The sequence below is a fragment of the Leiobunum rupestre genome, chromosome 1 (genome assembly GCF_980474605.1).
Source record: "Leiobunum rupestre chromosome 1, qqLeiRupe1.1.hap1, whole genome shotgun sequence".
Lineage (NCBI taxonomy): Eukaryota > Metazoa > Arthropoda > Arachnida > Opiliones > Sclerosomatidae > Leiobunum > Leiobunum rupestre.
Genome location: NC_143384.1, coordinates 12,541,454 through 12,567,351, shown reverse-complemented (window position 1 = coordinate 12,567,351; position 25,898 = coordinate 12,541,454). Strand labels below are relative to the sequence as shown.

Genomic DNA, 25,898 nt, shown 5'->3' with positions numbered 1-25,898 from the left:
TCGCCGGACAATATTTGGAAGTTAATTAATACGCGCTCTTTTCCAATACAATAAAACGTGTCATAAATTCCTAACACCAAATTTACAAGTTTTCCTACATTACTTTTTTTTAAATAATCTAAAAATATGAATAGAGGGTTAACATTATATATAACTTCATGTTATTAGTAATCCTGAAAATTAAACGCTGCCTACAAAGTTAATGAAGAGCTCCACAAAATCCATCTAGCTTGATTTCTTCGATTCGCGACTCCATTAATAAAAACATTTGTCTCAAAAAACATAAATTTAGTTTTAATACTCTGTACTGTAGCTCTCATTAAATCCTGGATTCTAAAAAACTTAATATGTTAACATATAATATTTAAAACCGTCTCCGTAACTGAAAACACCGTGTTTATTTTTTAAGTTGTCGTTTAAGATATCTAAATAATCAAAGAACTCCACTGAATGTGTTACACATTCTTGCAGACAAATATTCTTTAAAAAGAGCTAGTCGGATCAGATTAATTTAGATCACGATAGTCGAAATTGGGAGAAAGAGGTCTGGATTTACAAACTTGTGTCCGAGCCAATTTTCGTCGGATTCGTGGTGCCTTTTTATTCTGAAATTTTTGTTATTTTTGTAGTTTATATATTATAATTGGAATTATCTGCTCGGATAGAGATAATTTAAAACTTAACAAACATATCCAATATCCATAAAAAGTATAATTTCACGCTTAGGTTGTTTGTTAAAGTCTCGGGAATACCGTAACTATTCAAATGCGTCTCTTCTAAGCTGTATAATTTAATATATTTAACACAGTTTTTCAGTTTCAAGAACTTGTTCATGTATAAAATATTATTTTCTTAGTATAGGCCCTTGATAAGAGCTATGAAAAGTAATTAAGATAGATAAGAGTCATCTGGAGAGTGTGCCTCAAACGGTATATTCCCATTCGATCGAAATCCTATTCGACCGAATTCAATATGTTTCCGAAATATAGCCCGAAGGGCGGATTCGGTTCATTGGGACTTCTTATTTTGGTTTTTTTTTGTATAGGCCCTTGATATGAGCTATGAAAAGTAATTAAGATTTAAAAATGTCGATAGATAAGAGTCATCTTGAGAGTGTGCCTCAAACCTTACCGAGTTGTAGCGCAAACACCGCTGGAAATACAAAATCAAATAGTTATTTCCAAATTCAAAAATTTAAACAAAATGCAACTAATATAACCAAATTATCAAAAAAATGAATAATATCAAGGCAATCTCAATAAAAAAATTATTAGTGCAGTACGCGTGTGAGACCTAAAACTTGACGTGGTGGTTAATTTGTAAGCCTCATATTTCTTATAAGCAGTTAGTTTATACAATTAGCTAATACAACTACATCTATTTCAGAATAAAATAAAAGTGATACATATTTAAAAAAATTCATTCTTTGCTCCTTATTTCTTAACGTTATAAGCAGCGTTGCCAGATTCTGAAAGCCCGGTTATCGTACATAGCTACGATATGGATAGTATTTTCAAAATTGGGATGAAAACTCCCCGAAAATAGGCACAAATGTTTTGTGACCAGGAATTTTTCTTTTAAATTTATATAAAAAGATTTAAAAATAAATAAATTTTACGATGTACGGTGTAAGGAAACGTATGTAAATTATAGACCAATGGTTTTATTAGTTTTATAATAAACCAATGGTTTTATTAGTTTTATAATAAACCAATGGTTTTATTAGTTTTATAATAAACCAATGGTTTTATTAGTTTTATTATAAACCAATGGTTTTAGTAGTTTTATTATAAACCAATGGTTTATTAGTTTTATCATATGTAACATAATCACTCATAAGTATGCCATAAAAGCGTTTTCTTTAATGAAACCTTGTTCACGGGATATGACGTAAATTACGTCACTTAGAACTCCGTGATCAAATACGCGTCATCAACTTAACTGATGGGAAACGGAAGTTAGTCTGAATTCCTCTCGCGTTTCTGGCTTTGCCCATGTCAAGTTTAGCTCGTGAGTCGCGATCACATGATTTCATCAATTCATTTCCATGGTAACCTTTTCAATAGCGCAAGGATTATAAGCATTTTTGCCTTTTTGGGTCCGCTCAATGTATGTTCCGCGTGAAACAAGGTCTCATTGAATTTTTTTCAATGGAAATATTATACAGAGGCATACTTATGAGTAATTATGTTATTATAGACCAATGGCTTTATTAGTTTTGTCAGATATTCGCGACCGAAACAGCTCTAGGTGGCGATGCGGTGCCTTAGTTTTCCCGCCACTTCTTGTGTGTGTAGCGTCTGCTAGAGCCGAAAATAAATACATCTGGGGTCTATGACATTCTGTGTTGAATTCTAATAATAAAACTAGTAACTTCTGAGGAAAATATTATATATTTTTATATATTTCAGCGCGATTTAAAACTTTGATTGTTAGTACCGTCTGCTAATGCGCGACCTGTTACTGCTTCCGTCTGCTGCCGAATGAGGGCGTATCCATAGTTTTCGGTCGCGAATAGGTATACACTATAGAAATCAGAAAGTAGAACGTTTTTTGCAATGGTATTCCACGCGCCGATTTGAAACTGGGGGATTAGTCAGTAACGCCATCTTTTAACAATATCCTTTATTCGAAACGAAGGTAGACCTTTTTAGTTAAATTAGCGGGAGAGGCCGCAACGGCCGGATTCCGCCAAGTTTTAGTAAAGCAAAACCTACGTTTCTAATCGGACGGTATTCTGGCATTCTTTTCCTCTAAACCGAGAAGTGAAGACAGGCTTCCGTTTAAATTAGCGACGACTATAGGGCTACCTTTCACGAGCTGCACTTACCAGGCTGGGAAATAAAGATTTTTTAAAGTGGACATTTGACCAGTGACCCCCCTGGCCTAAAATAAATAAACTGGTCCATGACCAGTGCAGGTCGTCTGCTACATTGGAATAGCGTATGTAGTACATACGCTATTCCAGCCGCCGTTACACAGACCTCTAAATCCAAAGACTAATAATATAATATTTGGAACTACCAATTGCAAAATATTCAAGCAGAACCACTAAAAAAATTTAAAACACCTCGAATTAATTACGTGTTCCAGTGGACCACTAACCCCCCTCCGTTTTAATTAATAAATTGGTCAGGGCAATTTTTAAACTGGTCATTTGCCCACTGCCACCGCCTTATTTCCCACGCTGGCACTTACTCTGATCCCTGGAACTAGGCTGTGCCTGAATTTCCCTAATTCAGCGTAGAAGTCGGAGCTCTGAGGATATATTACTAAATAAAAGCTCTTAACAAGAGTCGACTAATTATGCCTAGGCGGATATACGGCCCTGAATCTCGGATCGTACTTTTGATCGTATTTTATCTCGGGATCGTATTATAGACGTACGATCCCGAGTTCGGATCCTATATCGTACCGAGCGTCTAAATATCGTAGAAATACGATCCAGATCGTACATCTGGCAACTCTGTTTATAAGTTTAGATAATTGAGTTTCCCGATCCTTAGGTAGTACCAACTACTATAACATTAATTAACTCTTCTTACTGTATAATGAAGCTAATTGTGTATCGCCTTTCATTCAAAATTCCCTCCAAACACTTTCGTTAAAAAGATAATATAACGTTCCCATAAGTTGATAAAGCCATAATCATTTATTTTTTAAATATTGGTATGAATTTTTAAATAAATTATACTTACTTCAGTTTCCATTGGGTTCTGAAAACAAAGTTTATGTTATCAGTTCTCATTCACCCTAGCGCCCTAAGCATTTTTTAAAAGGAGTTGTTTAAAATATGTTTTTACTTCTTAATATTAGTTTAGCGTAAAAAATGGTTTACTAACAGAATTTCCTTTTCATTTTTCGAATTATTGTAAACAAAATAAAAACCAAACTTTAAATATATCAGTATGATTTTATCGGATTCCCGAGGCCTTATTTCGACTTTGTCTCTCAGCAGACGTGATTCAAAATCCAGGAATACTCGCGATTTCAGCGCGTGCCTTTTATGTGTACAAAAGATAGAAGATAAATTAAATGAAAGATTTTCTGTTTTATGAAAATTCCGCGTATATGGTAACACTACTTTTCGAAAAAGGAAATATTATTACTTTTATTTCTGATATAACAATGGCTTAAGTGAAATATGTCAAAGAACAAAGTGGAAAATTGTCTCAAGGTATCATTGTCCAAATAATAAGGAATATACCAGTTTAAAGGGACCCACAGAAAATTTACTTTTTCAAAGTAATACTGATTTTTTACTGTGCCTTTATTGTTTCTGATCTAGTAATAGAGGTCGGGGACGGTTAATCATTATCCATGTTTAAATTGATTTTTTTCGGGATAAAAATGTTAACAAAGAAATTTACCGATCATTATTTGGGAAAATGAATAAAAAAGTGTATTATTCGTAAAATTGGAGCTTTTTATCGAAAAAAAACGTCGTTTTTCCGATTAATTTTACAAATTTATCAAAAAATTAATTGGATAAAACAAATTTAAATTATTTGATCAAAACATTTTACGAAGCCGGGAAAAGTGGCGTTCTCCTGTAATCCCAGGTGTCCGGGAGGCAGAGTTTGTGGATGGCCGTGTGAGGAAGACCACCAATCCCCCAACGGGTGATCGGAATACTTCCGCAACCAGTGTCTCCACGTATACCCCCGTTGGCCAGTGGCCGTTACTCTTATCTCACCCTGATTAATCAGTTTATTGTGTGCTGGTGTCTAAGGCCTTTGGTCGACAGCGATTTGTGTATCTCAAAAAAAAAGAAACGTTTTACGAATAATTTTGAGAGCTTTATCTCTTGAATAAAAGTTAACCATCCCCAACCTCTATCTACACTGTTAAAAAAATTCGTTCAGAAGACGTTCAACTAGAACAGTCTGTTCAAAAATGAACGATAGCGTTCTAAAGGTATGTAACAGAGAACGGTGTGTTCAAGATATTTTATTTCGTTCAAATAAGAACGAATGCTCTTTCGCCCTCTGGAGGAAGGCTTGTAAACTACACAATAGAATAGATTCGGTCCAATAGCTAGGAGATCGTTCCCCTTAGAACAGGTTTTACACACAATCCTATATGGATTTCTTTGTATTGATTTCATGTACATGTACTAACATATAAGCGTGGCACTTTCAACTTATGACCAAAAGTAACAAATAAGTGTGACACTATTTTGCGGAAAACGTCGTAAGGCCAAAAGGAACAAATAAGTGACACTATTTTGCGGAAAACTTCGTATGGCCAAAAGTAACAAACAAGTATAACATCCATAAAGTAATAAATGAGTGGTTTAGAGTGCGCTTTTTTATAGGTAGTTTTTCGTACATTATTATGTAGTTTTAAGTTAGTGTACTGGTTGGTTAAACTATTACTCGTAGTAATTTATTTACAGGGTGAGTAAGAACATGTTGTAATGAAGTTGTTTTTGTAATTGTATGTACAGTGTCTTCGGAAATTTACCGAAGATTCAATTTCATTGTTGGAGCGTAGCTCCTTCACTAGCGACTCAAATGGCGTTTGGTCTGTAACGCAGTTTCTCAGAAACTACCCCATGCACCTATTGAAAAGAAACTTCACGCAAATAACGATATAAATAACCTCCGTGTCCTAACGAAGTGGAAAACGAAAAATGGTTGTGAAAGGTCCGAATTTATAGGACACGCACCGTTTTTTTTAAGTATATTTTTATTTGATTGGCAAGTTAGACGAAATTCGTTCGGAAATGTAATTGCCCAAGTTCCAGAATTAAAATTTACAGAAAATATATCGTAATATACTGCGATTTGGTTTGACGCTTTCAGCATAGAAATAAATTCTAAAATCATTTGTTACCAGTTCTCGGCCTCTCGGCTGAGATTAGAAAGTAATTTCGTTATGAAAAGGTTTAATTCATTTAACGCATATCACTTTCGTTTTAGATATTTTAAGCTTAATAAGATGGTTGTAGTTGAGGTTTGGAACTAAATTCAAATTATCTAGTTTTAGACCTGGTTTTCCTTTTCGGTGGGCTATGGGTTAGGTTAGGTTACTTTAATTAATTTAGCATGATGAACCACCGGTAGGAGACATGAGCTATGATTTTGAAAGCAATAACTTAATGTACTTTTTGTATTGGATAACGATAAAACATTCCAAGTCGAACGAGAAAATGATCCACAGCGAACGACAAAGCGTTCCACCGCGAACGACAAAACGTTCTAATTTGAACAAAGAAGGTTTGTTCAATATAGAACATTTAAGTTCAATATTGAACCATAAACCATCGTTCTTTATCGAACGAATATTTTTTGTTCATATTAGAACAAAATGGCGTTCTGTTACAGGGACAACCTTCTGAACGGCGATTTGTTCAAATTAGAACAATTTTTTTTAACAGTGTAGTAAGAGATGTGTATTGTTATAAATATTAAAACTTTTAGCCATGGTTTATTATAAATTGTTAAATTTTAAAAAAGCTGCTACTTCATGACTTAGAAAAAACTTTATTTTAGCCCATAAGGTAACTGTTATAAATATAATTAATTACTAATGTTTGTTGTTTTTTACATATATGTAATTGTGTAAGTTTAAGCATTGTATAATTTTTGAACGATTCTTGTAAATACGTTTTTTTTCTGGGTTACCTAACGGTAGCGTCTTATAGTATTTTCGCGGAGAACCCAGAAAGGCGACCGATCGTCTGGCACGGTATTGCAACACGCGATGAAAGTCCGAGAGTAGGGTTAAAGCTCATTGCCCAATGGTAGAAATATTTTTGGTTTTGTATTCGTGTTAAGGAATCACTTGTAACAGTCACTCGCTGAAGAAAGCTCCGAATAAAATAAAGTTTTTTCTAAGTCATGAAGTAGCAGCTTTTTTAAAATTTTACCATGTGCATTGTTATTCTTTTCAATCTCAAATCTTGTCTTATGTTGCCAATAGTTACTACCAGCAAACATCTCGTTCACCCAAATAACAATGTTTACAAATAATGCTTCAATTAAATATCGTTTTTTACTGGATCTACAATTTCACACTTTGTTTTAAGGTAAAAGTCGAAATTTCACTCGTAATGTAATTTACTCATTTAATGTTTAATGTGAGATTGAACGTAACTGAGTTAAGCGAGGTATTAAAGATTTAGTAATATTAATCATAAATTATCAGCTAACCTAATACCTCCGACACCTTAGTCCTAAGTCACTTCAAGCGACTAGTTAAAGTTATTTCTTCAGGAGGCCTAGAAAGGTGGTCGCATGCCCTTCATGCCACGCAAGCTGTGGATTCCTTCCGCGATTGGATCGGGATTTATCAATTTGAGAGAGCGACTACAGCTTAAACCGCGTCAGCCGACTGAAAAACTAACGGGTTTGTTTATATAGCGCGAATTATTGTGGAATTGCTATTACGAACTTTAAAAGTGAAACACAAAACTATTTATTAAACGAAATACAATTATGTTCTATACGGGGGAATAAGACGGACCTTTCGGCTCCAAGACAACTTCTCTAGCCTAACATTTAAATATATTTTTCGGTTAACATATCCCTTTTTATATTAATTTTCACGTGAGCGAGCGCGCCTTCTCCATCTACCTTTTTTTTCATGTCACGCGTTACGCTCCGCTCACGGTACATTTTCAAATATATAATCTAAATGTGCCTGAAACTCGGCTTAAAATATATATACAACAAAATATACATAATTATGATGATACAAACATTGAAATACCCCAATTCAAACGCGGAATAATTAACACAAGCCAACACCAAGGAAGTTTTTTGGGTATATTATTGCCCTTTAAGGAAATCTGTTTTCCCAGCCCCGGCCATTGCTCTACCCCCTCCTAAAACCCTGCAAATGGCGTCCCTGGCCTCACCCCCTCAACTTCCTATTACCGTTAACCAAAATAAGCTTTTATTATGCAATAATAAAATGATTACTTACAATACATGTTTTACTATGAAGATCAAGAAATTCGACCTAGAATATGAATTTTTACTTATTTTACTTATTTTTTATCAAATATAAATGTAATACTAATACCTTTACACATTCTGTATTAAGATTCTGTAAAACAAAATGAAATATAAATATATTTTATATACCAAGTATCCACTAAAAATGATCTAAAGCTAATAACTGAAAAGCTATTTTTGTTAAGAATTTGATATTTTAAGATCGTAGAATACGTGCCCGTGGTGGCACCTGGTGCCAAACAAAAACACCAAAAACCAAAGGTTAAAAATGAAAATGTTCAAGATATCATGCGTAATAACTTAGATCTTTTGCTGCGTAATCGACATTTTCAGGGTAAATTATCTCTGGTAAGGTATCTTAGTCAAAGTTCATTGTCAACTAGTGTTACGATATGAATGAATCTTGAATTATATCAATATTCATAGTATACGTTTTTTTGCCCCGTTTTTTAACCGAAAAATAAATTTCGGAAAAATATAAAAGGAATAGGCTATTGGGAAACCTTGTTTAAAATCTTTGATCTTCTAATATTTAAAAATTAGCTTACCGTGCATTCCTTGGGAATTCCATCGCCTAATTCTTTCTAAAATAAAACTTCCACTTCAGTGGGTTTTTAGTTTTAATATGGAATGATTAAAATTATTACTAACTTGCATCTCCTTTATGACATCTTTACAATCTTTGGATTCACTTTTTAGAGAACTATTTCCTATTAAAAAAAATAAAAGTAATTTATTAGTTGATAAACCGATAGATAAAATAATTTGATTTTATATACTGTACTTATAAAAGTTTGTCAATATTTAACATTACGTCTTATATATAAAACAGCATCAGGAATCTACTTGGAATGCTTATCGCGGCAGATTTTCGTGTCGATGTGGTTCACGGTTTTTTCGACGTCACGATGTTAACTTACAAAAACAACAACGGGAGAGGGGAGAGCACGCAAATGGGATTTTTTTTATCGTAGGCGGGGCCAAAGCCTTCAGAGTCATCTTACCATACGCGATACGCCAGGATAAGCTTTCCAATTAGAGGTTTGGATTCCTGACAGCATCAAAGAGTGGTATAATAATGCCCTTTTAAGACACCATTTAGTACCGAGTTTAATTCATTTTTTAATACATTATTTAGAATTTTATTTGGTTTGTATGGAAGATTGCGAACGACAACTTTTTAACACTAGGCGATAAAGCGAAATATTTGTTTATATAGTAAGCTTTATATGTTATTGTTTTATCACTATGCTACTACTCAAGGCAACACCGTAGGCCAAAGTTATCTAGCAACTTTAATGTCTTAAACAGGAGGCCGGGTTACAATCCGCTCGCTCAGTTGAGTCATTCTCGTTCTGTAAAATTTTTACTCACATATTAATAAAGGCGAATACGGGTTTATAAGCTTTGTCTGAAAAGGTTATTTTAAAGCGTAACAAGTGACGTCAGAGCATCACTTATAAGAGCTCCTAGCAAATTAGTTTAAATGACGATGACTTGGTTAATAATAAGGTTACGGTCAAATTCACTAATTTCAGGGAATGAGGTTGTTTTAATGGAAATTAAATCCATATAGCAATTATTGTGAAATAGCTTCTTTGCGGTTGACTTTTTATTAAGGTTCACTAAATCGCTTATTGAATTTTATTTTAGGCCCTTCGCAAAAATAGTAAGTCACCATTTAATATTTTAAAAGAATTCAATATAAGCTTAACTGAACAAAATGGTCCAACCTTTTTTCCTTTTGTCCACGGTCCAGTGTTATTTAGAACATATTCAATTATTTCATTAGATAGAATATTATTGCTTAATTATAGAACAAAATTCGTTGGTTTTGATAACCTTTTTAAATTTATATGAAATAAGAATAAAATAGCAAATCGTCTTTTTTTCAATTTAAATTCAAAAATACCTTACCTTCAGTATCGTTAGAGGCCGCTTTCAATATTAGGATAAACATAATAGTTAAAAGACAAATCCTTCCAAAAGTAGCAAAACGGTGCTGAAATATTGAAAAAGGACTGAATTTAAAATCAGAGAATAGATACAAACTTCACTAAGATTATGGTGATTAATTATATTCTTTTGTGATATCCTGACTGATAATAAAAAAAAAATCTTAAACTAGAGCATTTGGGATGATTTCGCTTTAAAGGGGTTGGGTGGCGGGGTGGTTAGCATTTACCACTCGCAGTAAAGAAGCTGACCATAAAGAACTTTCTGCGTGTAACTCGGACACCTGAATTTATGGAGTTTAAAGTCACCAAATGACTGGGGCCTAAGGTAGTATTATTAGTCCAACTGAATTTTATGAAAACAGATGGATGATCAACATTGCTATTGCATAAATGGTTTTCTGAGTCACCCTTCAATAGTTGTTAGCTAACATGACTGACACTTTCTCTTCCTTTCAACCAGTTGATACTTTTCCCGCTAATTTAACAAACATTTACGCTATTGTTAGGGTGAAGATACGATTTGGTTTGATGTGTTTATGAGGTATTTATGATTCCCATTGTTGCAGTTTATTTAAAGCGAAGCGAGCAATGCCTAGATTAATTGCACTGCAATCGAGCAATAAACGTTCGCTCGGTAAGCTTACAAAACAAAAAAAGACTTTATTATTTTATAAGAATAAATGGCAAGTTTTTTAAATTTGATTTGTGTATGACGTGACATCTTTGAAGAATCTAGTCACTCTCAAATAAGACTAGAGCTTTTGAAAGTTAATTTTAGCTGACACTAAAATTTATGAAGAACGAGGGTCCTTTTAACCCTTATAGTTGTAACAGGTACGTTATCAAACAAAAATGCATAAAATATAAAGCGTGTTTGATATTAATCGAAAGAAGAGGAAGAGGTTTTCGCAAAAACTTTGTATTGAAGAAGTACGGAATTTTCAGGGGGTTTTCGATGACACGAAAATTGGGTCAACTTTTTATGGTTTAAAAAAATCGCATTTTTCACTGGTAGGTTGCCGACAAAAAGTTTCAATGAGAAAGTGAAAAGTAGTTTGCTTTTAATCTACTGTGAGATTACGATAATCGATATATTTTATGGAACACCCTCCTGTATCTTGGCTTTCCTTCGTAATTCGTTGATCACCTACGTGCCATTAGGCAACAACAGCTGGTTTTGATCTATTTCAACGGCATTTTTACGGTCTATGGTAGCTCAGAAGCAGGGATTCCCTCTCTCTGCTCCTACTTTGATCTGTAGCTGGAGCCTCTTAATCGTGCCCTCTCCAAGTCAAACCGCTGTTTTCGCCTAAAGCACCCGTCCTGTACCGACTACGCTATCCCAGGGCAAGGCTTAGCCTAAGACTCGAACACCATCTCAGAGACTCTTGATGAAATTCAAAGCCTCTTGAACATCTGTTAGGAGTATGCTACAAACTATGGGCTCACGTTTGGCAATGATAAATGCAAGGTCGTTAAGTTCAGAGAGCTGCAACAGAGCGGAAATTATTCCGTTGCCGCGGACTCCGTTCCGTTCCGTGGCGCTAGAACGGAATCGGAGCTAATTTATAAGAAAGTAGAGGAACGGAATGGAATAAGAGCAAATTTACGAAATCTCGTCGTAATGGAACGGGATCGGAGCAAATTTCTGAAAAAACATCGTATATTGAAGGCTTCGTATTCAGAAAATGAGGTTAATTTAAGTTTCATTCTTCTCCAACGAGCTGGGTTCTAGGCTAGGACGGGGATGGTTTAAAGAAAAGGGTAAGGAGCTGGCTTCTAGGCTAGGACGGGGATGGTTTAAAGAAAAGGGAGGGGAGCTTGCTTCTAGGCTAGGACGGGGACGGTTTAAAGAAAAGGGTGGGGAGCTGGCTTCTAGGCTAGGACGGGGTTGGTTTAAAGAAAAGGGTGGGGAGCTGGCTTCTAGGCTAGGACGGGGATGGTTTAAAGAAAAGGGAAGGGAGCTGGCTTCTAGGCTAGGACGGGAATGGTTTAAAGAAAAGGGTGGGGAGCTGGCTTCTAGGCTAGGACGGGGATGGTTTAAAGAAAAGGGAGAAGAGCTTGCTTCTAGGCTAGGACGGGGATGGTTTAAAGAAAAGGGTGGGGAGCTGGCTTCTAGGCTAGGACGGGGTTGGTTTAAAGAAAAGGGTGGGGAGCTGGCTTCTAGGCTAGGACGGGGATGGTTTAAAGAAAAGGGAGGGGAGCTGGCATCTAGGCTAGGACGGGAATGGTTTAAAGAAAAGGGTGGGGAGCTGGCTTCTAGGCTAGGACGGGGTTGGTTTAAAGAAAAGGGTGGGGAGCTGGCTTCTAGGCTAGGACGGGGATGGTTTAAAAAAAAGGGAGGGGAGCTGGCTTCTAGGCTAGGACGGGAATGGTTTAAAGAAAAGGGTGGGGAGCTGGCTTCTAGGCTAGGACGGGAAAGGTTTAAAGAAAAGGGTGGGGAGCTGGCTTCTAGGCTAGGACGGGAATGGTTTAAAGAAAAGGGAGGGGAGCTGGCTTCTAGGCTAGGACGGGAATGGTTTAAAGAAAAGGGTGGGGAGCTGGCTTCTAGGCTAGGACGGGGTTGGTTTAAAGAAAAGGGTGGGGAGCTGGCTTCTAGGCTAGGACGCGGATGGTTTAAAGAAAACGGTTGGGAGCTGGCTTCTAGGCTAGGACGGGGATGGTTTAAAGAAAAGGGTGGGGAGCTGGCTTCTAGGCTAGGACGCGGATGGTTTAAAGAAAACGGTGGGGAGCTGGCTTCTAGGCAAGGACGGGAATGGTTTAAAGAAAAGGGTGGGGAGCTGGCTTCTAGGCTAGGACGCGGATGGTTTAAAGAAAAGGGTTTGGAGCTGGCTTCTAGGCTAGGACGGGGATGGTTTAAAGAAAAGGGTGGGGAGCTGGCTTCTAGGCTAGGACGCGGATGGTTTAAAGAAAAGGGTTTGGAGCTGGCTTCTAGGCTAGCACGGGGATGGTTTAAAGAAAAGGGTGGGGAGCTGGCTTCTAGGCTACGACGCGGATGGTTTAAAGAAAAGGGTTTGGAGCTGCCTTCTAGGCTAGGACGGGGATGGTTTAAAGAAAAGGGAGGGGAGCTGGCTTCTAGGATAGGACGGGAATGGTTTAAAGAAAAGGGTTGGAAGTTGGCTTCTAGGCTAGGACGGGGTTGGTTTAAAGAAAAGGGTGGGGAGCTGGCTTCTAGGCTCGGACGGGGATGTTTTAAAGAAAAGGGTGGGGAGCTGGCTTCTAGGCTAGGACGGGGTTGGTTTAAAGAAAAGGGTGGGGAGCTGGCTTCTAGGCTAGGACGGGGTTGGTTTAAAGAAAAGGGAGGGGAGCTGGCTTCTAGGCTAGGACGGGGATAGTTTAAAGAAAAGGGTGGGGAGCTGGCTTCTAGGCTAGGACGGGGATGGTTTAAAGAAAAGGGTGGGGAGCTGGCTTCTAGGCTAGGACGCGGATGGTTTAAAGAAAAGGGTTTGGAGCTGGCTTCTAGGCTAGGACGGGGATGGTTTAAAGAAAAGGGAGGGGAGCTGGCTTCTAGGCTAGGACGGGAATGGTTTAAAGAAAAGGGTGGGGAGCTGGTTTCTAGGCTAGGACGGGAATGGTTTAAAGAAAAGGGTGGGGAGCTGGCTTCTAGGCTAGGACGCGGATGGTTTAAAGAAAACGGTGGGGAGCTGGCTTCTAGGCTAGGACGGGGTTGGTTTAAAGAAAATGGTGGGGAGCTGGCTTCTAGGCTAGGACGCGGATGGTTTAAAGAAAACGGTGGGGAGCTGGCTTCTAGGCTAGGACGGGGATGGTTTAAAGAATAGGGTGGGGAGCTGGCTTCTAGGCTAGGACGCGGATGGTTTAAAGAAAAGGGTTTGGAGCTGGCTTCTAGGCTAGGACGGGGATGGTTTAAAGAAAAGGGAGGGGAGCTGGCTTCTAGGCTAGGACGGGAATGGTTTAAAGAAAAGGGTGGGGAGCTGGCTTCTAGGCTAGGACGGGAATGGTTTAAAGAAAAGGGTGGGGAGCTGGCTTCTAGGCTAGGACGCGGATGGTTTAAAGAAAACGGTGGGGAGCTGGCTTCTAGGCTAGGACGGGGTTGGTTTAAAGAAAATGGTGGGGAGCTGGCTTCTAGGCTAGGACGCGGATGGTTTAAAGAAAACGGTGGGGAGCTGGCTTCTAGGCTAGGACGGGAATGGTTTAAAGAAAAGGGTGGGGAGCTGGCTTCTAGGCTAGGACGGGAATGGTTTAAAGAAAAGGGTGGGGAGCTGGCTTCTAGGCTAGGACGGGAATGGTTTAAAGAAAAGGGTGGGGAGCTGGCTTCTAGGCTAGGACGGGGATGCTTTAAAGAAAAGGGTGGGGAGCTGGCTTCTAGGCTAGGACGGGAATGGTTTAAAGAAAAGGTTGGGGAGCTGGCTTCTAGGCTAGGAGGGGATGGTTTAAAGAAAAGGGTTTGGAGCTGGCTTCTAGGCTAGGACGGGGATGGTTTAAAGAAAAGGGTGGGGAGCTGGCTTCTAGGCTAGGAGGCGGATGGTTTAAAGAAAAGGGTTTGGAGCTGGCTTCTAGGCTAGGACGGGGATGGTTTAAAGAAAAGGGTGGGGAGCTGGCTTCTAGGCTACGACGCGGATGGTTTAAAGAAAAGGGTTTGGAGCTGGCTTCTAGGCTAGGACGGGGATGGTTTAAAGAAAAGGGAGGGGAGCTGGCTTCTAGGCTAGGACGGGAATGGTTTAAAGAAAAGGGTGGGGAGCTGGCTTCTAGGCTAGGACGGGGTTGGTTTTAAGAAAAGGGTGGGGAGCTGGCTTCTAGGCTCGGACGGGGATGGTTTAAAGAAAAGGGTGGGGAGCTGGCTTCTAGGCTAGGACGGGGTTGGTTTAAAGAAAAGGGTGGGGAGCTGGCTTCTAGGCTAGGACGGGGTTGGTTTAAAGAAAAGGGAGGGGAGCTAGCTTCTAGGCTAGGACGGGGATAGTTTAAAGAAAAGGGTGGGGAGCTGGCTTCTAGGCTAGGACGGGGATAGTTTAAAGAAAAGGGTGGGGAGCTGGCTTCTAGGCTAGGACGCGGATGGTTTAAAGAAAAGGGTTTAGAGCTGGCTTCTAGGCTAGGACGGGGATGGTTTAAAGAAAAGGGTTTGGAGCTGGCTTCTAGGCTAGGACGGGGATGGTTTAAAGAAAAGGGAGGGGAGTTGGCTTCTAGGCTAGGACGGGAATGGTTTAAAGAAAAGGGTGGGGAGCTGGCTTCTAGGCTAGGACGGGAATGGTTTAAAGAAAAGGGTGGGGAGCTGGCTTCTAGGCTAGGACGGGGATGCTTTAAAGAAAAGGGTGGGGAGCTGGCTTCTAGGCTAGGACGGGAATGGTTTAAAGAAAAGGGTGGGGAGCTGGCTTCTAGGCTAGGAGGGAATGGTTTAAAGAAAAGGGTGGGGAGCTGGCTTCTAGGCTAGGACGGGGTTGGTTTAAAGAAAAGGGTGGGGAGCTGGCTTCTAGGCTAGGACGGGAATGGTTTAAAGAAAAGGGTGGGGAGCTGGCTTCTAGGCTAGGACGGGAATGGTTTAAAGAAAAGGGTGGGGAGCTGGCTTCTAGGCTAGGACGGGGATGGTTTAAAGAAAAGAATGGGGAGCTGGCTTCTAGGCTAGGACGGGAATGGTTTAAAGAAAAGGGTGGGGAGCTGGCTTCTAGGCTAGGACGCGGATGGTTTAAAGAAAACGGTGGGGAGCTGGCTTCTAGGCTAGGACGGGAATGGTTTAAAGAAAAGGGTGGGGAGCTGGCTTCTAGGCTAGGACGGGGATGGTTTAAAGAAAAGGGTGGGGAGCTGGCTTCTAGGCTAGGACGGGAATGGTTTAAAGAAAAGGGTGGGGAGCTGGCTTCTAGGCTAGGACGGGGATGGTTTAAAGAAAAGGGTGGGGAGCTGGCTTCTAAGCTAGGACGGGAATGGTTTAAAGAAAAGGGTGGGGAGCTGGCTTCTAGGCTAGGACGGGGATGGTTTAAAGAAAAGGGTGGGGAGCTGGCTTCTAGGCTAGGACGGGGATGGTTTAAAGAAAAGGGTGGGGAGCTGGCTTCTAGGCTAGGACGGGAATGGTTTAAAGAAAAGGGTGGGGAGCTGGCTTCTAGGCTAGGACGCGGATGGTTTAAAGAAAACGGTGGGGAGCTAGCTTCTAGGCTAGGACGGGGTTGGTTTAAAAAAAAGGGTGGGGAGCTGGCTTCTAGGCTAGGACGGGGATGGTTTAAAGAAAAGGGTGGGGAGCTGGCTTCTAGGCTAGGACGCGGATGGTTTAAAGAAAACGGTGGGGAGCTGGCTTCTAGGCTAGGACGGGAATGGTTTAAAGAAAAGGGTGGGGAGCTGGCTTCTAGGCTAGGACGGGGATGGTTTAAAGAAAAGGGTGGGTAGCTGGCTTCTAGGCTAGGACGGGAATGGTTTAAAGAAAAGGGTGTGGAGCTGGCTTCTAGGCTAGGACGGGGATGGTTTAAAGAAAACGGTGGGGAGCTGGCTTCTAGGCTAGGACGGGGATGGTTTAAAGAAAAGGGTGGGGAGCTGGCTTCTAGGCTAGGACGCGGATGGTTTAAAGAAAACGGTGGGGAGCTGGCTTCTAGGCTAGGACGGGAATGGTTTAAACAAAAGGGTGGGGAGCTGGCTTCTATGCTAGGACGCGGATGGTTTAAAGAAAAGGGTTTGGAGCTGGCTTCTAGGCTAGGACGGGGATGGTTTAAAGAAAAGGGTGGGGAGCTGGCTTCTAGGCTAGGACGCGGATGGTTTAAAGAAAAGGGTTTGGAGCTGGCTTCTAGGCTAGGACGGGGATGGTTTAAAGAAAAGGGTGGGGAGCTGGCTTCTAGGCTAGGACGGGGATGGTTTAAAGAAAAGGGAGGGGAGCTGGCTTCTAGGCTAGGACGGGAATGGTTTAAAGAAAAGGGTGGGGAGCTGGCTTCTAGGCTAGGACGGGAATGGTTTAAAGAAAAGGGTGGGGAGCTGGCTTCTAGGCTAGGACGCGGATGGTTTAAAGAAAACGGTGGGGAGCTGGCTTCTAGGCTAGGACGGGGTTGGTTTAAAAAAAAGGGTGGGGAGCTGGCTTCTAGGCTAGGACGGGAATGGTTTAAAGAAAAGGGTGGGGAGCTGGCTTCTAGGCTAGGACGCGGATGATTTAAAGAAAACGGTGGGGAGCTAGCTTCTAGGCTAGGACGGGGTTGGTTTAAAAAAAAAGGGTGGGGAGCTGGCTTCTAGGCTAGGACGGGGATGGTTTAAAGAAAAGGGTGGGGAGCTGGCTTCTAGGCTAGGACGCGGATGGTTTAAAGAAAACGGTGGGGAGCTGGCTTCTAGGCTAGGACGGGAATGGTTTAAAGAAAAGGGTGGGGAGCTGGCTTCTAGGCTAGGACGGGGATGGTTTAAAGAAAAGGGTGGGGAGCTGGCTTCTAGGCTAGGACGGGAATGGTTTAAAGAAAAGGGTGTGGAGCTGGCTTCTAGGCTAGGACGGGGATGGTTTAAAGAAAACGGTGGGGAGCTGGCTTCTAGGCTAGGACGGGGATGGTTTAAAGAAAAGGGTGGGGAGCTGGCTTCTAGGCTAGGACGCGGATGGTTTAAAGAAAACGGTGGGGAGCTGGCTTCTAGGCTAGGACGGGAATGGTTTAAACAAAAGGGTGGGGAGCTGGCTTCTAGGCTAGGACGCGGATGGTTTAAAGAAAAGGGTTTGGAGCTGGCTTCTAGGCTAGGACGGGGATGGTTTAAAGAAAAGGGTGGGGAGCTGGCTTCTAAGCTAGGACGCGGATGGTTTAAAGAAAAGGGTTTGGAGCTGGCTTCTAGGCTAGGACGGGGATGGTTTAAAGAAAAGGGTGGGGAGCTGGCTTCTAGGCTAGGACGGGGATGGTTTAAAGAAAAGGGAGGGGAGCTGGCTTCTAGGCTAGGACGGGAATGGTTTAAAGAAAAGGGTGGGGAGCTGGCTTCTAGGCTAGGACGGGAATGGTTTAAAGAAAAGGGTGGGGAGCTGGCTTCTAGGCTAGGACGCGGATGGTTTAAAGAAAACGGTGGGGAGCTGGCTTCTAGGCTAGGACGGGGTTGGTTTAAAAAAAAGGGTGGGGAGCTGGCTTCTAGGCTAGGACGGGGATGGTTTAAAGAAAAGGGTTTGGAGCTGGCTTCTAGGCTAGGACGCGGATGGTTTAAAGAAAACGGTGGGGAGCTGGCTTCTAGGCTAGGACGGGAATGGTTTAAAGAAAAGGGTGGGGAGCTGGCTTCTAGGCTAGGACGGGGATGGTTTAAAGAAAAGGGTGGGGAGCTGGCTTCTAGGCTAGGACGGGAATGGTTTAAAGAAAAGGGTGGGGAGCTGGCTTCTAGGCTAGGACGCGGATGGTTTAAAGAAAACGGTGGGGAGCTGGCTTCTAGGCTAGGACGCGGATGGTTTAAAGAAAAGGGTTTAGAGCTGGCTTCTAGGCTAGGACGGGGATGGTTTAAAGAAAAGGGTTTGGAGCTGGCTTCTAGGCTAGGACGGGGATGGTTTAAAGAAAAGGGAGGGGAGTTGGCTTCTAGGCTAGGACGGGAATGGTTTAAAGAAAAGGGTGGGGAGCTGGCTTCTAGGCTAGGACGGGAATGGTTTAAAGAAAAGGGTGGGGAGCTGGCTTCTAGGCTAGGACGGGGATGCTTTAAAGAAAAGGGTGGGGAGCTGGCTTCTAGGCTAGGACGGGAATGGTTTAAAGAAAAGGGTGGGGAGCTGGCTTCTAGGCTAGGAGGGAATGGTTTAAAGAAAAGGGTGGGGAGCTGGCTTCTAGGCTAGGACGGGGTTGGTTTAAAGAAAAGGGTGGGGAGCTGGCTTCTAGGCTAGGACGCGGATGGTTTAAAGAAAACGGTGGGGAGCTGGCTTCTAGGCTAGGACGGGGATGGTTTAAAGAAAAGGGTGGGGAGCTGGCTTCTAGGCTAGGACGCGGATGGTTTAAAGAAAACGGTGGGGAGCTGGCTTCTAGGCTAGGACGGGAATGGTTTAAACAAAAGGGTGGGGAGCTGGCTTCTAGGCTAGGACGCGGATGGTTTAAAGAAAAGGGTTTGGAGCTGGCTTCTAGGCTAGGACGGGGATGGTTTAAAGAAAAGGGTGGGGAGCTGGCTTCTAGGCTAGGACGCGGATGGTTTAAAGAAAAGGGTTTGGAGCTGGCTTCTAGGCTAGGACGGGGATGGTTTAAAGAAAAGGGTGGGGAGCTGGCTTCTAGGCTAGGACGGGGATGGTTTAAAGAAAAGGGAGGGGAGCTGGCTTCTAGGCTAGGACGGGAATGGTTTAAAGAAAAGGGTGGGGAGCTGGCTTCTAGGCTAGGACGGGGATGGTTTAAAGAAAAGGGTGGGGAGCTGGCTTCTAGGCTAGGACGCGGATGGTTTAAAGAAAACGGTGGGGAGCTGGCTTCTAGGCTAGGACGGGAATGGTTTAAAGAAAAGGGTGGGAAGCTGGCTTCTAGGCTAGGACGGGGATGGTTTAAAGAAAAGGGTGGGGAGCTGGCTTCTAGGCTAGGACGGAAATGGTTTAAAGAAAAGGGTGGGGAGCTGGCTTCTAGGCTAGGACGCGGATGGTTTAAAGAAAACGGTGGGGAGCTGGCTTCTAGGCTAGGACGGGAATGGTTTAAAGAAAAGGGTGGGGAGCTGGCTTCTAGGCTAGGACGGGGATGTGTTAAAGAAAAGGGTGGGGAGCTGGCTTCTAGGCTAGGACGGGAATGGTTTAAAGAAAAGGGTGGGGAGCTGGCTTCTAGGCTAGGACGGGGATGGTTTAAAGAAAAGGGTGGGGAGCTGGCTTCTAGGCTAGGACGGGGATGGTTTAAAGAAAAGGCTGGGGAGCTGGCTTCTAGGCTAGGACGGGAATGGTTTAAAGAAAAGGGTGGGGAGCTGGCTTCTAGGCTAGGACGCGGATGGTTTAAAGAAAACGGTGGGGAGCTAGCTTCTAGGCTAGGACGGGGTTGGTTTAAAAAAAAGGGTGGGGAGCTGGCTTCTAGGCTAGGACGGGGATGGTTTAAAGAAAAGGGTGGGGAGCTGGCTTCTAGGCTAGGACGCGGATGGTTTAAAGAAAACGGTGGGGAGCTGGCTTCTAGGCTAGGACGGGAATGGTTTAAAGAAAAGGGTGGGGAGCTGGCTTCTAGGCTAGGACGGGGATGGTTTAAAGAAAAGGGTGGGGAGCTGGCTTCTAGGCTAGGACGGGAATGGTTTAAAGAAAAGGGTGTGGAGCTGGCTTCTAGGCTAGGACGGGGATGGTTTAAAGAAAACGGTGGGGAGCTGGCTTCTAGGCTAGGACGGGGATGGTTTAAAGAAAAGGGTGGGGAGCTGGCTTCTAGGCTAGGACGCGGATGGTTTAAAGAAAACGGTGGGGAGCTGGCTTCTAGGCTAGGACGGGAATGGTTTAAACAAAAGGGTGGGGAGCTGGCTTCTAGGCTAGGACGCGGATGGTTTAAAGAAAAGGGTTTGGAGCTGGCTTCTAGGCTAGGACGGGGATGGTTTAAAGAAAAGGGTGGGGAGCTGGCTTCTAGGCTAGGACGCGGATGGTTTAAAGAAAAGGGTTTGGAGCTGGCTTCTAGGCTAGGACGGGGATGGTTTAAAGAAAAGGGTGGGGAGCTGGCTTCTAGGCTAGGACGGGGATGGTTTAAAGAAAAGGGAGGGGAGCTGGCTTCTAGGCTAGGACGGGAATGGTTTAAAGAAAAGGGTGGGGAGCTGGCTTCTAGGCTAGGACGGGAATGGTTTAAAGAAAAGGGTGGGGAGCTGGCTTCTAGGCTAGGACGCGGATGGTTTAAAGAAAACGGTGGGGAGCTGGCTTCTAGGCTAGGACGGGGTTGGTTTAAAAAAAGGGTGGGGAGCTGGCTTCTAGGCTAGGACGGGGATGGTTTAAAGAAAAGGGTTTGGAGCTGGCTTCTAGGCTAGGACGCGGATGGTTTAAAGAAAACGGTGGGGAGCTGGCTTCTAGGCTAGGACGGGAATGGTTTAAAGAAAAGGGTGGGGAGCTGGCTTCTAGGCTAGGACGGGGATGATTTAAAGAAAAGGGTGGGGAGCTGGCTTCTAGGCTAGGACGGGAATGGTTTAAAGAAAAGGGTGGGGAGCTGGCTTCTAGGCTAGGACGCGGATGGTTTAAAGAAAACGGTGGGGAGCTGGCTTCTAGGCTAGGACGGGGTTGGTTTAAAAAAAAGGGTGGGGAGCTGGCTTCTAGGCTAGGACGGGGATGGTTTAAAGAAAAGGGTTTGGAGCTGGCTTCTAGGCTAGGACGCGGATGGTTTAAAGAAAACGGTGGGGAGCTGGCTTCTAGGCTAGGACGGGAATGGTTTAAAGAAAAGGGTGGGGAGCTGGCTTCTAGGCTAGGACGGGGATGGTTTAAAGAAAAGGGTGGGGAGCTGGCTTCTAGGCTAGGACGGGAATGGTTTAAAGAAAAGGGTGGGGAGCTGGCTTCTAGGCTAGGACGCGGATGGTTTAAAGAAAACGGTGGGGAGCTGGCTTCTAGGCTAGGACGGGAATGGTTTAAAGAAAAGGGTGGGGAGCTGGCTTCTAGGCTAGGACGGGGATGGTTTAAAGAAAAGGGTGGGGAGCTGGCTTCTAGGCTAGGACGGGAATGGTTTAAAGAAAAGGGTGGGGAGCTGGCTTCTAGGCTAGGACGGGGATGGTTTAAAGAAAAGGGTGGGGAGCTGGCTTCTAGGCTAGGACGGGGATGGTTTAAAGAAAAGGGTGGGGAGCTGGCTTCTAGGCTAGGACGCGGATGGTTTAAAGAAAAGGGTTTGGAGCTGGCTTCTAGGCTAGGACGGGGATGGTTTAAAGAAAAGGGTGGGGAGCTGGCTTCTAGGCTAGGACGGGGATGGTTTAAAGAAAAGGGAGGGGAGCTGGCTTCTAGGCTAGGACGGGAATGGTTTAAAGAAAAGGGTGGGGAGCTGGCTTCTAGGCTAGGACGGGAATGGTTTAAAGAAAAGGGTGGGGAGCTGGCTTCTAGGCTAGGACGCGGATGGTTTAAAGAAAACGGTGGGGAGCTGGCTTCTAGGCTAGGACGGGGTTGGTTTAAAAAAAAGGGTGGGGAGCTGGCTTCTAGGCTAGGACGGGGATGGTTTAAAGAAAAGGGTGGGGAGCTGGCTTCTAGGCTAGGACGCGGATGGTTTAAAGAAAACGGTGGGGAGCTGGCTTCTAGGCTAGGACGGGAATGGTTTAAAGAAAAGGGTGGGGAGCTGGCTTCTAGGCTAGGACGGGGATGGTTTAAAGAAAAGGGTGGGGAGCTGGCTTCTAGGCTAGGACGGGAATGGTTTAAAGAAAAGGGTGGGGAGCTGGCTTCTAGGCTAGTACGGGGTTGGTTTAAAGAAAAGGGTGGGGAGCTGGCTTCTAGGCTAGGACGCGGATGGTTTAAAGAAAACGGTGGGGAGCTGGCTTATAGGCTAGGACGGGGATGGTTTAAAGAAAAGGGTGGGGAGCTGGCTTCTAGGCTAGGACGCGGATGGTTTAAAGAAAACGGTGGGGAGCTAGCTTCTAGGCTAGGACGGGAATGGTTTAAACAAAAGGGTGGGGAGCTGGCTTCTAGGCTAGGACGCGGATGGTTTAAAGAAAAGGGTTTGGAGCTGGCTTCTAGGCTAGGACGGGGATGGTTTAAAGAAAAGGGTGGGGAGCTGGCTTCTAGGCTAGGATGCGGATGGTTTAAAGAAAAGGGTTTGGAGCTGGCTTCTAGGCTAGGACGGGGATGGTTTAAAGAAAAGGGTGGGGAGCTGGCTTCTAGGCTAGGATGCGGATGGTTTAAAGAAAAGGGTTTGGAGCTGGCTTCTAGGCTAGGACGGGGATGGTTTAAAGAAAAGGGTGGGGAGCTGGCTTCTAGGCTAGGACGCGGATGGTTTAAAGAAAACGGTGGGGAGCTAGCTTCTAGGCTAGGACGGGAATGGTTTAAACAAAAGGGTGGGGAGCTGGCTTCTAGGCTAGGACGCGGATGGTTTAAAGAAAAGGGTTTGGAGCTGGCTTCTAGGCTAGGACGGGGATGGTTTAAAGAAAAGGGTGGGGAGCTGGCTTCTAGGCTAGGATGCGGATGGTTTAAAGAAAAGGGTTTGGAGCTGGCTTCTAGGCTAGGACGGGGATGGTTTAAAGAAAAGGGTGGGGAGCTGGCTTCTAGGCTAGGACGCGGATGGTTTAAAGAAAAGGGTTTGGAGCTGGCTTCTAGGCTAGGACGGGGATGGTTTAAAGAAAAGGGAGGGGAGCTGGCTTCTAGGCTAGGACGGGAATGGTTTAAAGAAAAGGGTGGGGAGCTGGCTTCTAGGCTAGGACGGGATTGGTTTAAAGAAAAGGGTGGGGAGCTGGCTTCTAGGCTAGGACGGGGATGGTTTAAAGAAAAGGGTGGGGAGCTGGCTTCTAGGCTACTACGGGAATGGTTTAAAGAAAAGGGTGGGGAGCTGGTTTCTTGGCTAGGACGCGGATGGTTTAAAGAAAAGGGTTTGGAGCTGGCTTCTAGGCTAGGACGGGGATGGTTTAAAGAAAAGGGTGGGGAGCTGGCTTCTAGGCTAGGATGCGGATGGTTTAAAGAAAAGGGTTTGGAGCTGGCTTCTAGGCTAGGACGGGGATGGTTTAAAGAAAAGGGTGGGGAGCTGGCTTCTAGGCTAGGACGCGGATTGTTTAAAGAAAACGGTGGGGAGCTAGCTTCTAGGCTAGGACGGGAATGGTTTAAACAAAAGGGTGGGGAGCTGGCTTCTAGGCTAGGACGCGGATGGTTTAAAGAAAAGGGTTTGGAGCTGGCTTCTAGGCTAGGACGGGGATGGTTTAAAGAAAAGGGTGGGGAGCTGGCTTCTAGGCTAGGATGCGGATGGTTTAAAGAAAAGGGTTTGGAGCTGGCTTCTAGGCTAGGACGGGGATGGTTTAAAGAAAAGGGTGGGGAGCTGGCTTCTAGGCTAGGACGCGGATGGTTTAAAGAAAAGGGTTTGGAGCTGGCTTCTAGGCTAGGACGGGGATGGTTTAAAGAAAAGGGAGGGGAGCTGGCTTCTAGGCTAGGACGGGAATGGTTTAAAGAAAAGGGTGGGGAGCTGGCTTCTAGGCTAGGACGGGGTTGGTTTAAAGAAAAGGGTGGGGAGCTGGCTTCTAGGCTAGGACGGGGATGGTTTAAAGAAAAGGGTGGGGAGCTGGCTTCTAGGCTACTACGGGAATGGTTTAAAGAAAAGGGTGGGGAGCTGGCTTCTTGGCTAGGACGCGGATGTTTTAAAGAAAAGGGTTTGGAGCTGGCTTCTAGGCTAGGACGGGGATGGTTTAAAGAAAAGGGAGGGGAGCTGGCTTCTAGGCTAGGACGGGAATGGTTTAAAGAAAAGGGTGGGGAGCTGGCTTCTAGGCTAGGACGGGGATGGTTTAAAGAAAAGGGTGGGGAGCTGGCTTCTAGGCTAGGACGGGGATGGTTTAAAGAAAACGGTGGGGAGCTAGCTTCTAGGCTAGGACGGGGTTGGTTTAAAAAAAAGGGTGGGGAGCTGGCTTCTAGGCTAGGACGGGTTATGGTTTAAAGAAAAGGGTGGGGAGCTGGCTTCTAGGCTAGGACGCGGATGGTTTAAAGAAAACGGTGGGGAGCTGGCTTCTAGGCTAGGACGGGAATGGTTTAAAGAAAAGGGTTTGGAGCTGGCTTCTAGGCTAGGACGGGGATGGTTTAAAGAAAAGGGAGGGGAGCTGGCTTCTAGGCTAGGACGGGAATGGTTTAAAGAAAAGGGTGGGGAGCTGGCTTCTAGGCTAGGACGGGGATGGTTTAAAGAAAAGGGTGGGGAGCTGGCTTCTAGGCTAGGACGCGGATGGTTTAAAGAAAACGGTGGGGAGCTGGCTTCTAGGCTAGGACGGGAATGGTTTAAACAAAAGGGTGGGGAGCTGGCTTCTAGGCTAGGACGCGGATGGTTTAAAGAAAAGGGTTTGGAGCTGGCTTCTAGGCTAGGACGGGGATGGTTTAAAGAAAAGGGTGGGGAGCTGGCTTCTAGGCTAGGACGCGGATGGTTTAAAGAAAAGGGTTTGGAGCTGGCTTCTAGGCTAGGACGGGGATGGTTTAAAGAAAAGGGTGGGGAGCTGGCTTCTAGGCTAGGACGGGGATGGTTTAAAGAAAAGGGAGGGGAGCTGGCTTCTAGGCTAGGACGGGAATGGTTTAAAGAAAAGGGTGGGGAGCTGGCTTCTAGGCTAGGACGGGAATGGTTTAAAGAAAAGGGTGGGGAGCTGGCTTCTAGGCTAGGACGCGGATGGTTTAAAGAAAACGGTGGGGAGCTGGCTTCTAGGCTAGGACGGGGTTGGTTTAAAAAAAAGGGTGGGGAGCTGGCTTCTAGGCTAGGACGGGGATGGTTTAAAGAAAAGGGTTTGGAGCTGGCTTCTAGGCTAGGACGCGGATGGTTTAAAGAAAACGGTGGGGAGCTGGCTTCTAGGCTAGGACGGGAATGGTTTAAAGAAAAGGGTGGGGAGCTGGCTTCTAGGCTAGGACGGGGATGGTTTAAAGAAAAGGGTGGGGAGCTGGCTTCTAGGCTAGGACGCGGATGGTTTAAAGAAAACGGTGGGGAGCTGGCTTCTAGGCTAGGACGGGAATGGTTTAAAGAAAAGGGTGGGGAGCTGGCTTCTAGGCTAGGACGGGGATGGTTTAAAGAAAAGGGTGGGGAGCTGGCTTCTAGGCTAGGACGGGAATGGTTTAAAGAAAAGGGTGGGGAGCTGGCTTCTAGGCTAGGACGGGGATGGTTTAAAGAAAAGGGTGGGGAGCTGGCTTCTAGGCTAGGACGGGGATGGTTTAAAGAAAAGGGTGGGGAGCTGGCTTCTAGGCTAGGACGCGGATGGTTTAAAGAAAAGGGTTTGGAGCTGGCTTCTAGGCTAGGACGGGGATGGTTTAAAGAAAAGGGTGGGGAGCTGGCTTCTAGGCTAGGACGGGGATGGTTTAAAGAAAAGGGTGGGGAGCTGGCTTCTAGGCTAGGACGGGGATGGTTTAAAGAAAAGGGAGGGGAGCTGGCTTCTAGGCTAGGACGGGAATGGTTTAAAGAAAAGGGTGGGGAGCTGGCTTCTAGGCTAGGACGGGAATGGTTTAAAGAAAAGGGTAAGGAGCTGGCTTCTAGGCTAGGACGCGGATGGTTTAAAGAAAACGGTGGGG

At 44.3% G+C, this 25,898-nt stretch overlaps 1 long non-coding RNA gene across 1 annotated transcript in view; it reads right to left on the bottom strand.

The window, feature by feature from the left end:
- Positions 1 to 10,010, bottom strand: part of LOC149961107 (uncharacterized) — a 44,376-nt gene extending 34,366 nt beyond the window's left edge. The window contains exon 1 of the long non-coding RNA XR_016479790.1: positions 9,882 to 10,010. This is a non-coding gene — a long non-coding RNA (uncharacterized LOC149961107). The remainder of the gene's footprint in view (positions 1 to 9,881) is intronic.
- Between the last annotated feature and the right edge of the window lie 15,888 nt (positions 10,011 to 25,898).